Source organism: Apium graveolens, unplaced genomic scaffold, assembly GCF_009905375.1.
Source record: "Apium graveolens cultivar Ventura unplaced genomic scaffold, ASM990537v1 ctg2793, whole genome shotgun sequence".
Lineage (NCBI taxonomy): Eukaryota > Viridiplantae > Streptophyta > Magnoliopsida > Apiales > Apiaceae > Apium > Apium graveolens.
This window is the reverse complement of record NW_027417799.1, coordinates 99,301-111,181: the sequence shown is the minus strand read 5'-3', so window position 1 is coordinate 111,181 and position 11,881 is coordinate 99,301. Positions and strand designations below refer to the sequence as shown.

Below are 11,881 nucleotides of genomic sequence, written 5' to 3'. Positions count from 1 at the left end.
TTCAGTCCCAAAGGGGGATAAATGCTTTCTTTGAATAGTGGATCTGGACTGAGACGCGAGTCATTTCCACACTTATATTGTAGGATTAAAAGTTGCCTAGGGATCCCATTAATGTTTTAGAACCCAGCGAGGTTCGGGATTACTTCGCGGCTGATCACCGGCAGTAATCCGTAGCGTCATAAAATGATTTTGATTAATATATGATTTTGAAAATGTTTTGATTCAAGCAAATGATGCCATCATCCAAAATTTCATCTCTTGTTATTATTAGTTATATCTTCACGTTGTCATTATTTAATATATATATCTTGATTTATGTTTTGTATCGTATTGTTTAGCTTTTGTTGAGCATTTGGCTCACTCCTTGCTTTAACCCTGATATTACAGCTAGCAGCTATGGTTAGATTCAAGCAGACAGCACGTAAGACTTGTGACGCCGATGCGTATGTCCGAGCTCAGGTAGAATAAGGGATAGTTTTGTGTGAGGATACGATGCTAAAACTAGTTGTAATAGTTAGTAGTGTTGGGCTGTTCCATACCCTAAACTGTAAGATCTTGGATTCAGATGTATTTACTTTCTTTTAAATATTGTAATAGTTATATATTATGTTTTGTTTAGTTGGGGGTGTGACAGCTACAAGTCAGGATTTGTGGACAGATCTATTAGGTGTTATAACTGTGATGAACTTGGTCATTTTGCCACATAATGCAGGAAGCCAAAGAAGGTGAAAAAGGACAAGGCTTTTTTGGAACTAGAAGCTACGTATGAAGCACTTTTGAGAAAGTAACAGGTAAAAGTCTATATTGTTGACGGTAAAAGTTGGGATGATACAAATGATGAAGATGGTGAAGAATATGGAAACTATGCTCTCATGGCTTTGGAGCAAGGAGATTCATTTGCATCTAAGTCCGAGGTACATATCCTAACTACCATTGATTTAAATGTTGCACAATATAAGGAAACTGTTAAGAAGATGAGTGTAGAAATATTTCACATTCATACAAGTATGGTGGCAGCTACTGAGAAAGTGAGTAGGCTGTCAAAAATTAATGAAAAACTTGAGATTGAGAAACATGAGCTAAAACCGCAGCTTGTTAGTCTTGAAGCAATTAAACAAGAAAATGATTACCTTAAGAACAAGTTTAAGTGTGCTGGAGAAGTAGAAGCATTGTTAAGAGAAAGAATTGTGAAAAATAATTTGAAGATCAAATCATTCAAAAATGCATCTCAATTAATTGGTCAGTATCAGGAGAAGAACAAACCATGAGCTAACATAGCCATTGGCTTGGACTATGAGGCTGTGAATTCTCACAAGAAAAATGAAGTTGACAAGGGGAAGGACAATGTGAACCAAGAACTTCCTGTAATGCTTAAAAATGTGAATGGACCCTTGTTCAAAACTTGTGAGGTGAACTTCAGTGAAGCGGAGCTTGTCATCAAATAGGAAATTGTAGATAAAGACAAGGACAAAAAAGATGCAAAGTCCACTCTCAACACTGAATGTGAGAAGAAGCCTATAGTGAGTCCAACTGCTAAGACACCATCAAAAGAGATCAAGACTGAAAACACTGAAAAGAAAAAGAACAGAAATGGAAATATAGGTGTCAACAAAAACAACAATGATGCATATGTTGCAGATGCTCCAAGAAAGCAGTGTCAAAGATGTGGCTCAACAAATCATCTATGTAAGAAGGATGTTAGTGAGCCAAAGTATGGAGCCTGCAAATAAATGATCTTTATTCTATTTGTGGCAAGTTTTACTGCATTCCATACAAGATGAAAGTTATGACCATTTGTCATAAGCTGAGAAAGAATCTTAAAGAAGTTAACTTTAGATATGTGATTAAAGATGAAAATGTTGATCAAACTAAGAATACTGTTCATTTTGAATGTTTAAGTTCTGCTTCTTTAAATTCTGTGAAAAAAGAAGAAAGTACCCAACACTGTTTGGGTAGCTAAACATACTTAAACCTCATTATGTGCAGGTCAAGAAAAATAAAGTCATATGGATCATTGACAGTGGATTTTCAAGGAATATTACTGGTGATAAAGCTATGTTATCACAATTTGAGGATATGGATGATCTTTTCATGACCTTTGGAGACAACAACAAAGGATTCACAATGGGATATGGCAATTTAATTTCTGAAAATATTGTCATTAAAGATGTAGAACTAGTTGCAGGTTTTGATGTGAATCTTCTCAGTGTTAGTCAATTTAAAGATCAAGGTTTTAGAGTTATATTTGACAAAGAAAATTGCTCAATCACAAGCAAGAAAATTGGTGAAGTTGCTATGAAAATAGTAAGGAAGTGAAGCTGTTTGTTGCAGATTTAAATTCAGCAAACAAGGACAGAATATATTGCTTCTACACTGTTAGGGCGAAAACATGCACTAATATTCACGCAAGTATACGCGTTCGCAAGTAATATAGAATACTTTCTAGTTCGTTCCCTCAGAGACTCAGACTAAGTTATTGTCTAATTAAACTCACTCACCAATGTATGATTACTTCTCAATGTTAAGATAATAACACTTAAAATTGTTGATTAAATATTAACTATAATTAACTACTTAACTAACCACTTAACTAACACTTCAATTTATCAATAATAAAACACTCATGAGATCACAACTTCATTATTACTTCCTTCTATAGCCATTGTTAATACCTTTAGCATGTGACAGTGATGACATTAATCGAATAACACGAAACTGATAAAAGCCAACTTTCATTGTACTAATACCATTCTACCAAGCATCCACAATTAAGATAGAAGTTGAATAGTCATCAATTATGTTGAGTTCCTATATGTCTATAGAAATTGACAACACAACGATTTAAGCACAAGTTATCCCTTTTGATTACATAGGGCAAATAAAACTGTTAGAATTACCCACTAATCATGCACAACTTACATGAACCTATGCTAGTATGGCAAGTTCTAAATCTCAAGATCCACCGTCGCTTCACAAGAGATTAACACCCTATCTTATATGTTCGCGATGCACATAAGACGAATACGCACAACCAATACTAGATATCATGCAATCATCACACACTACAGTATTAAACAATTAACTAAAGAATTCCATAATAAATCCGTTGCAACCCCATGATCACGATTAGCCCATAATAGAACGTATCGCCATCATGGGTTCATATGAAATCATGATAAATAACACAAGAAAATAATAACTAACTAATTATATTAAAATAGAGTACGTCACAAGAGTAAATAAGTCAAAGCAAGAAAACTAGCATCCAACGTTACAAAGAAACAAGAATCACAAGAATATATGCTTCCTCTTCGCTGCAGTGTGCTAAATCGGTCTTCTTCCTTATCTCCTTCGCTTCTTGTGCAAAACACAATCTAAAACACAATCTCCTTCTTCTTTTCTATGAAAACGTCTCAAATCTACTTATATAATAGTCCCATAAAACTCAGATTACATAGAAGTTGGAAGCCAAACAGAAGTAGAAGTCTAAAATAATTCATCTTTTTCCCCGACCCTGCGCGGCCGCTCAGCATTTCTGCGCGGGCGCGCAAGGCTGCTGCGCGGCCGCTCAGCATTGCTGCGCGGGCGCGCAGGACCCTACTGGAAAAATTCCAGGTTTGCTCCGTTTCTTCGCCGTAATCTGCCCGTTCTTTTCCTCTCGCAATGGTGAACACATGCCAAGGCTTATTCTTGATGATTCCTCCTCCGAAATGCAACTAATACCCTGAAATGCATAAACACTAGAAAAACGCATCAAATACACAAAATACTTGATTTCAAGACACCAATTTAAACCATTTTAAGACGTTCTAAGTGGTATAAAATGCCACTTATCACACCCCCAAACTTAAATCGATGCTTGTCCTCAAGCGTCACAGACTCAAAACAAATAAAAAAATGTGCATGAATGCAATCTATATGAAAATGCAACGATCCCCCTTACTACAATTAACCAACCAAATTGTCACGTCTCAACGAATGCAGTTAGACACTAAAGATCAATAAACTCATGCAAACAGACATACAGCCAGAAACGTGGTGTGTGCAAATGCTTAACAGATATGCTTCGGAACTAGACCAATTACTATGACTAGACTATCCTCAAGGCAATCCTACGATTATACAAAGAATAAAAATTCTAGGCACAAAGTGATATACAACACTACAAGAACTCTGGAGCTTACTACAGAATTGTGCTTTTTATTTACAATTCAAATGCTTATCTGACCGTGCAATGAGTGAGGTCCACAAAAGACTTATACAACGGTATCCATGTAATGAGCGTTAGGTTAGCGGTTCCCAGACTCTAAAAGTCTTAGGTCACTAGGCACAAAGTCCCCTAAGAACTTAATAACTCGAATACCAAAGAGCTCACTCTTGATCAATTATGCAAAAAAAATTTTTTTCTTCTCAGCAAGTGCGTTTCGCTCCATCTTGCTCAACCCTAGACTACTCGCATAACATGCGAGCCGGCTACTAGCCAATTGACGCCTAGCCACAACTTAGCAACAAATTCCATTTTTACTCCAATTTTTTTTTTCTTTTTCATGCCTTTACCACTAAGAACCTATTATCACATTCTAAGCATAATAAATAGATTATCCTCGAAAATAATCAGATTATAACAACAATCTAGCCTTTAAGCATTCTCTAAGACTTAGTGAAAATACAAGTGCTTCTAGCATGCATATCAACCTACACAACTTAATATCACTTTAATGCTATCACTCCACTCGCATCAATATCACAATTCAGTCGATAAATCATTGCAAAAGGGATCATGGTATATGCATGAGCTATATGATATGACAAACAAATAAAGCTATAAAAAAAACTATATGGCAAAAATTATGCAACTATATGAACTAACTATCATGAATATGCAGCTATATGACACACACAAAATATTCCTTAACTACCACCCCCAACTTAAAATCTTCACTGTCCCCAGTGAAGGTAGTAGAAAGGAACACAGGGTATACCTACTCGGAGTCATCATCATCATCACCCTCAGTGGGTGGAGTATCAGGCGGCGGGTACGCAGAGTCCTCACCAAAAACTGGCCACTGGATATCAGCTCCAAGGCCTCGAAAAGCAGTCCCTAACGCAAGGGTGAGCTCCTGAGCAAACCTGCTCTGCGTCTCATACATGGCATCCATCCGCCGTGAAAGCCTCCTATACTGGGCATCACCCATCCCAGCACCCTCCTGAGCTCTCGAAGAACCAGCCTCACCACGCCCTGGCCTAGCCATAGTAGCACCTCGTGCTGGACGCCCTCCTGGAAGACGATAACCCAGCCCATGCTCCTCAGGCTCACCACCGGTCCACTCCTGAATCCCATTCAGAGTGCCAGAATCTATCGGAGCTGCTGGCAACTGCAACTGCTCTTGAGCCGGCCAGTTCACTCCTACTGCTCGGCATAGCTTCGTAACCGTGGATGCATAAGGGATGTTCATATGCTTTGCTCCCCTCAAAAACTTCAGAATTCCTTGGTAGATAAACTCACCAAGGTCCACATAGTATTCTTCATTCAGAATTCCCCACAACAACTGTGCTCTCTCAACTGTGACCTCGTGTGCATGTGAAGAAGGCAGAATATTAGCACATATAAATGCATTCCATGCACGGGCATACCTGTTCATGGCGATCGCCGGAAAGTGACGATACTCATTATTGGCTGGACTGCGGTTCCAAACTGTGCCCGGTCGACAGAGAGTCGCACAAATCAAATCCAAGTCAAAATCCTCAGCAGTCTTTTCATTCCAGTTCTCCTCCTCGGGCTTCCTCTCTCGCTGTCCAATCACACGGCGAATCGCCGCAGGATGATAATCAACCGTAAGCCCACGAACTACAGAAAACCCATTCTTTTCAGCCTTTGCGTTCGCGTAGAACTCGCAAACCACACTCATCGGTACTGCTTCGGGTGACTCACAAAAAGCTATCCACCCCTTCTCTGCAATCATGGGTAACAACTCACCATCCCTCCCTGATGGTAAAAACCCCCTCTCCTTCAGAATCGGCTTCCCCAACAGCCTAGTGTACTCCTCCTCCGCAGCTCTGTCAGTTAACTGAGGCCTTGCAGCAGTACCCCTTTATGAATCAGCAGTAGGAACTGTGATGCTGCTGTCAATAGTGCGTGCTCTCTTGGGTGCCATTGATTTGTGAATAAAAGTGTGTAAGAACTGATTTTTGATGTTTATGAGAGGGTTTAAGTGTAGGAAGTGTGTGGGAGATATGTGGGATAGGTGTATGTATATATAGGGTGTGGAGTAGGTTAAATTAGATTAGGAGTGGGGTTGAGGGATAAAATCATGGGGTAATGGGAAAAGAATTCGTGGGTTTATGGGCTGTGCTGGGTTTTTGTGTTTTGTTTTTTTTTTTTTTTTTTTCTGAACTGCAAAAAATTTTCTGGAACTCGACCCCTGCGCGGCCGCTCAGCATAGCTGCGCGGGCGCGCAGAGGGTCTCTGGGAAAAAAAAATTTTAGCCCCTTTTTTCTGATTTTTTTTGTGTTTTTGGATAGGTTATTAACTTCTAAGGGTTCCTGTAACAACAATTCATGGGTTGCCTCCCACGCAGCGCTTCTTTTTCGTCATTAGCTTGACGTTCCGTACCTTTCTCAAGTAGTCAACAAAATGGCACTAACCACCTCTCGGTTTGCTATGTCCCCATAGTAGTGCTTTAACCGCTGACCGTTAACCTTGAATGCTTGGTCCGAATCCTTCTCAAAAATTTCCACCGCTCCATGTGGAAACACAGTTTTGACAATAAAAGGTCCAGACCACCTTGATTTCAACTTCCCAGGAAAAAGTCGGAGCCGAGAGTTGAATAACAGAACTTGTTTCCCTGGCACAAATAACTTAGGATGTAGCTTCCTATCGTGCCACCTCTTCACCTTTTCCTTATACATTTTGTTATTCTCGTACGCTTGAAGTCGAAATTCATCAAGTTCATTAAGCTGAAGCATTCTTTTCTTACCAGCTGCATCTAAATCCAGGTTCAATTTCTTCAATGCCCAGTAGGCCTTATGCTCAAGCTCCGCCGGTAGATGACATCCCTTACCGTACACCAACTGAAACGGTGACATCCCAAGTGGAGTTTTGAATGCTGTTCTGTAAGCCCAAACAGCTTCATCGAGCTTTAAAGACCAATCCTTCCTTAACGGACAAACAACCTTCTCTAGAATGCGTTTTATCTCTCTGTTAGAAACTTCCGCTTGACCATTTATTTGCGGATGATAGGCAGTAGCTACTCGATGATTCACGTTATAACGCTGCATCATAGAAGTGAACTTACGGTTGCAAAAATGCGATCCTTCATCACTTATAATTACCCGAGGCGTCCCAAACCTTGTGAAAATTTGCTTATGAAGAAAATTTAGCACTGCCTTTGCATCATTTGTCGGTAAAGCTTTAACTTCGACCCATTTTGAAACATAATCGACTGCCAGCAAGATGTACTGATTATTACAAGACGAGATAAAAGGCCCCATGAAATCGATTCCCCACACATCAAAGACCTCGACTTCAAGCATCACATTTAATGGCATCTCATCCTTCCTTGACAAATTTCCCACTCTTTGGCAACGATCACACCTTAAAACAAACTGATGAGCATCCTTGAACAAAGTAGGCCAGAAAAAACCTGCTTGCAGAATACGAGCTGCCGTCTTCTCACCTCCATAGTGTCCACCATAAACCGTGGAATGGCAGTCTCGTAATATCCCCTCCGTCTCACAGAACGGGATACATCTCCTGATGATCTGGTCAGCTCCCTGTCTAAACAAATATGGTTCATCCCACATATACCACTTCACCTCATGCAGAAACTTCTTCTTTTGAGCGGATGTCAAATTAGGCGGCATTATATTGCTGACAAGATAGTTTACAATATCTGCAAACCATGGTTCTTCCTCCTGAATTGCAAACAACTGCTCATCCGGAAAAGATTCATTGATTAACATCCTATCTTGTGAAGTAGAATCGGGATTCTCCAACCTAGAGTGATGGTCAGCTACTTGATTCTCAGTACCTTTTCTATCTTTGATCTCTAACTCAAATTCTTGAAGTAAAAGCACCCAACGAATGAGTCTCGGCTTCGAATCCTTCTTAGAAACCAGATAGCGAATAGCTGCATGATCAGTGAATACTGTTACTTTCGTACCAAGCAGATAAGATCGAAATTTCTCAAAGCCAAAGACTATAGCCAAAAGCTCCTTTTCAGTAGTGGTGTAGTTCAATTGGGCCCCATTTAAAGTCTTACTCGCATAGTAGACCACATGGAAGAGATTTTTCTTGCGCTGTCCCAGAACTGCACCTACCGCATAGTCACTCGCATCACACATCATCTCAAACGGTTCTGTCCAATCTGGTGCTGTAATAACTGGTGTCGTGATCAAACTCTCCTTGAGAGTCTCGAATGCTGCCAAACATTCATCATCAAATTTAAAAGGCACATCTTTCTCAAGTAAATTGCACAACGGCTTAGATATCTTTGAAAAGTCCTTGATGAATCGCCGATAAAAACCCGCATGACCGAGAAAACTACGGATTCCTTTCACCGAATTGGGTGGGGGAAGATTTTCAATGACTCCCACCTTGGCCTTGTCCACCTCCAGACCTTTGCTAGAGACCTTATGCCCAAGGATAATGCCTTCACGCACCATAAAATGACATTTCTCCCAATTAAGCACCAAATTAGTTTCCACGCATCTTTTGAGTACGGCGCGCAGATTATTCAAACATTCATCATATGAGTGTCCAAAGACGGAGAAGTCATCCATGAACACTTCGACGTTATTTCCAATCATGTCAGAGAATATAGCCATCATACATCTCTGAAAGGTGGCCGGGGCGCCACATAACCCAAACGAAACTCTTCGAAAAGCAAATGTGCCAAATGGACAAGTGAAGGTAGTCTTTTCCTAATCCTCTGGTGCAATACAAATCTGATTATATCCGAAATAACCATCCAGAAGACAAAAATACTCATGTCCCGCCAATCTGTCGAGCATTTGATCAATGAATGGGAGAGGGAAGTGATCCTTCCTTGTGGCTTTGTTCAATTTTCTATAATCCATGCATACTCTCCATCCTGTAACTATTCGAGTAGGGATGAGCTCATTCTTTTCATTTGCGACCACAGTGATACCTCCTTTCTTAGGTACACATTGCACGGGGCTCACCCACGAGCTGTCGGAAATAGGATAAATGATGCATGCATCTAGCCATTTCAGAATTTCTTTCTTCACCACCTCCTTCATGATCGGGTTCAGTCTTCGCTGCTGCTCCACAGTTGGCTTACTACCTTCCTCTAACAGAATTTTATGCATACAATATGAAGGACTTATCCCCTTGATGTCTGCTATGGTCCATCCTATAGCCGATTTGAATTCTCTCAAAATCCTTAAGAGCTTGTCTTCCTCACTACCTGAAAGGTCAGCTGAAATAATAACAGGTAACGTAGATGAATCACCTAAAAAAGCATACCTCAAGTGTTCAGGTAATGGTTTGAGCTCCAAGGTAGGTGCTTCCTCTATTGATGGTTTGAGCTTCCCTTCAGCATTCTTAAGGTCAGAAGTACCAAGAGATTCAAATGGTATGTCGAGCTTTCGCTTCCATGGAGAAGCGTTTAGATATTGTAATTGCTCGTTGCTATCTTCATCATCGCTGTCAAAATCCCCCATTAAGGCCTTTTCCAATGCATCAGACATTAGCATGTGATCGAGTTCCGAAGTAACCGCAGAATCAATCACATCTACTTTTAAGCACTCCTCATCTTCTGTAGGGAATTTCATTGCCTTGAATACGTTGAAGGTCACATCCTGATCTTGGACCCGCATAGTAAGTTCCCCTTTTTGCATATCTATCAAGGTACGGCCAGTAGCCAAGAAAGGCCTCCCCAAGATTATGGGAATCTTCTTATCTTCCTCAAAATCCAGAATAACAAAATCAGCAGGAAAGAAGAGCTTATCCACCTTGACGAGCACATCCTCAACTATGCCCCTTGGGTAAGTAATGGAACGGTCCGCCAATTGTAGCGACATGTATGTGGGTTTTGGATCAGGCAGATCCAGCTTTTTAAAGATCGATAACGGCATCAGATTAATGCTTGCTCCCAAATCACAAAGGCACTTGTCAAAAGTTAGATTGCCAATGGTGCAAGGAATGGTGAAGCTTCCTGGATCTTTCAGTTTTGGTGGTAACTTTTGTTGCAGAACCGCACTGCATTCTTCCGTGAGAGCAACGGTTTCAAGGTCATCCAGTTTCACCTTCCTTAAAAGAATAGTCTTCATAAACTTCGCATAACTAGGCATTTGTTCCAGCGCCTCAGCGAAAGGTATATTGATGTGAAGTTTCTTGAACACCTCCAGAAACTTCCCGAACTGTCTATCCAGCTTTTGTTGCTGCAATCTCTTAGGAAAAGGTGGTGGAGGATAGAGCTGTTTCTCCCCTGTATTAGCCTCAGGCAGAGTGTGTTCAACAGTAGTCTTCCTTGGTTCCGCCACTTTCTCCTTTTGCTTAGATTCTTCATCTCTAACTTCAGCTTCGACTTCTTTTGCCTTTTCAGCATCAGCTACCTTTCCAGACCTTAAGGTAATAGCTTTGACTTGCTCTTTAGCTTCCTTCCTGCCTGGTACTTCCGTGTCACTGGGAAGAGTGCCAGGTTGACGATTGAGCATTGCATTGGCTAATTGACCGATTTGATTTTTCAAGGTCTTGATAGACACCGCCTGACTTTTGCACAACAGCTTAAGTTCCTCAAAATCAGCACTAGTAGGTGCAGCTGCACTTCCCTGTTGAGGATATGATTACCTTGTAGCATACTGCTGTGGTTGCTGGAATCCAGGTGGGCTAAACTGTTTACTTACTCCTTGCTGATATGTTGGCTGAATAGCATTCTGATTATTCCCCCAGCTGAAATTTGGATGATTTCTGTTGTTAGGATGATAAGTCGCTGGCACAGGCTGCTGTTGTCGCTGATAATTATTCACATACTGAACAGATTCGTTGACAAGAGAACACTGATCCGTAGCATGAGAACCTGCACAAAGCTCACAAACCATAGCTATTTGATTAACTCCATACGTAGCCAAAGAATCAACCTTCATTGATAGCGCTTGGAGCTGGGCTGCAATAGCGGTGGCTGCATCAACTTCCAGAATACCTGCTACCTTGCCTGACGTCATCCTCTGAGTTGGGTTTTGATGCTCGTTTGCAGCCATTGTCTCTATAAGATTATACGCCTCAGTATAGCTTTTAGCCCATAAGGCGCCTCCAGCTGCTGCATCGAGCATGGGCCGAGATAGGGCCCCCAAACCATTATAAAAACCAGTGATTACCATCCAATCCGGCATTCCATAATGTGGACATTTTCTCAACATTTCCTTGTAGCGTTCCCAAGCCTCGCACATAGATTCTGTAGGTTGCTGCGCAAACTGAGTAAGAGCACTCCTCATAGCAGCAGTCTTTGCCATTGGATAAAACTTCACCAGAAACTTTTGCGCAAGATCTTGCCACGTAGTGATGGACCCAGCTGGTTCAGAATGTAGCCAGTCTTTAGCCTTATCCCTCAGTGAGAATGGGAAAAGCCTCAACTTGATAGCCTCATCAGTCACGCCATTATACTTAAAAGTGCTACAGATCTCGACAAAATTCCTTATGTGCATGTTGGGGTCTTCAGTGGCCGCTCCTCCAAAAGAAACAGAATTCTGCACCATCTGAATAGTGCCCGGCTTGATTTCAAAGGTGTTAGCTTGAATAGCCGGATGAAGGATGCTTGACTGAATGTCATCAATTTTAGGCCGAGAAAAATCCATAAGAGCTGGATCAGCTTGAACAATGCGATCTCCCATGTTTACTGGTTCTTTCTGCTCAGTTCCT

General features: G+C 41.0%; 1 non-coding gene across 1 annotated transcript; it reads left to right on the top strand.

Moving 5' to 3' along the window:
* Positions 1-11,353: 11,353 nt before the first annotated feature.
* LOC141700702 (small nucleolar RNA R71) lies at positions 11,354-11,460 on the top strand. Its single transcript, XR_012566464.1, has one exon. It is a non-coding gene; the product is annotated as a small nucleolar RNA R71 (small nucleolar RNA).
* The last annotated feature ends 421 nt before the right edge of the window (positions 11,461-11,881 follow it).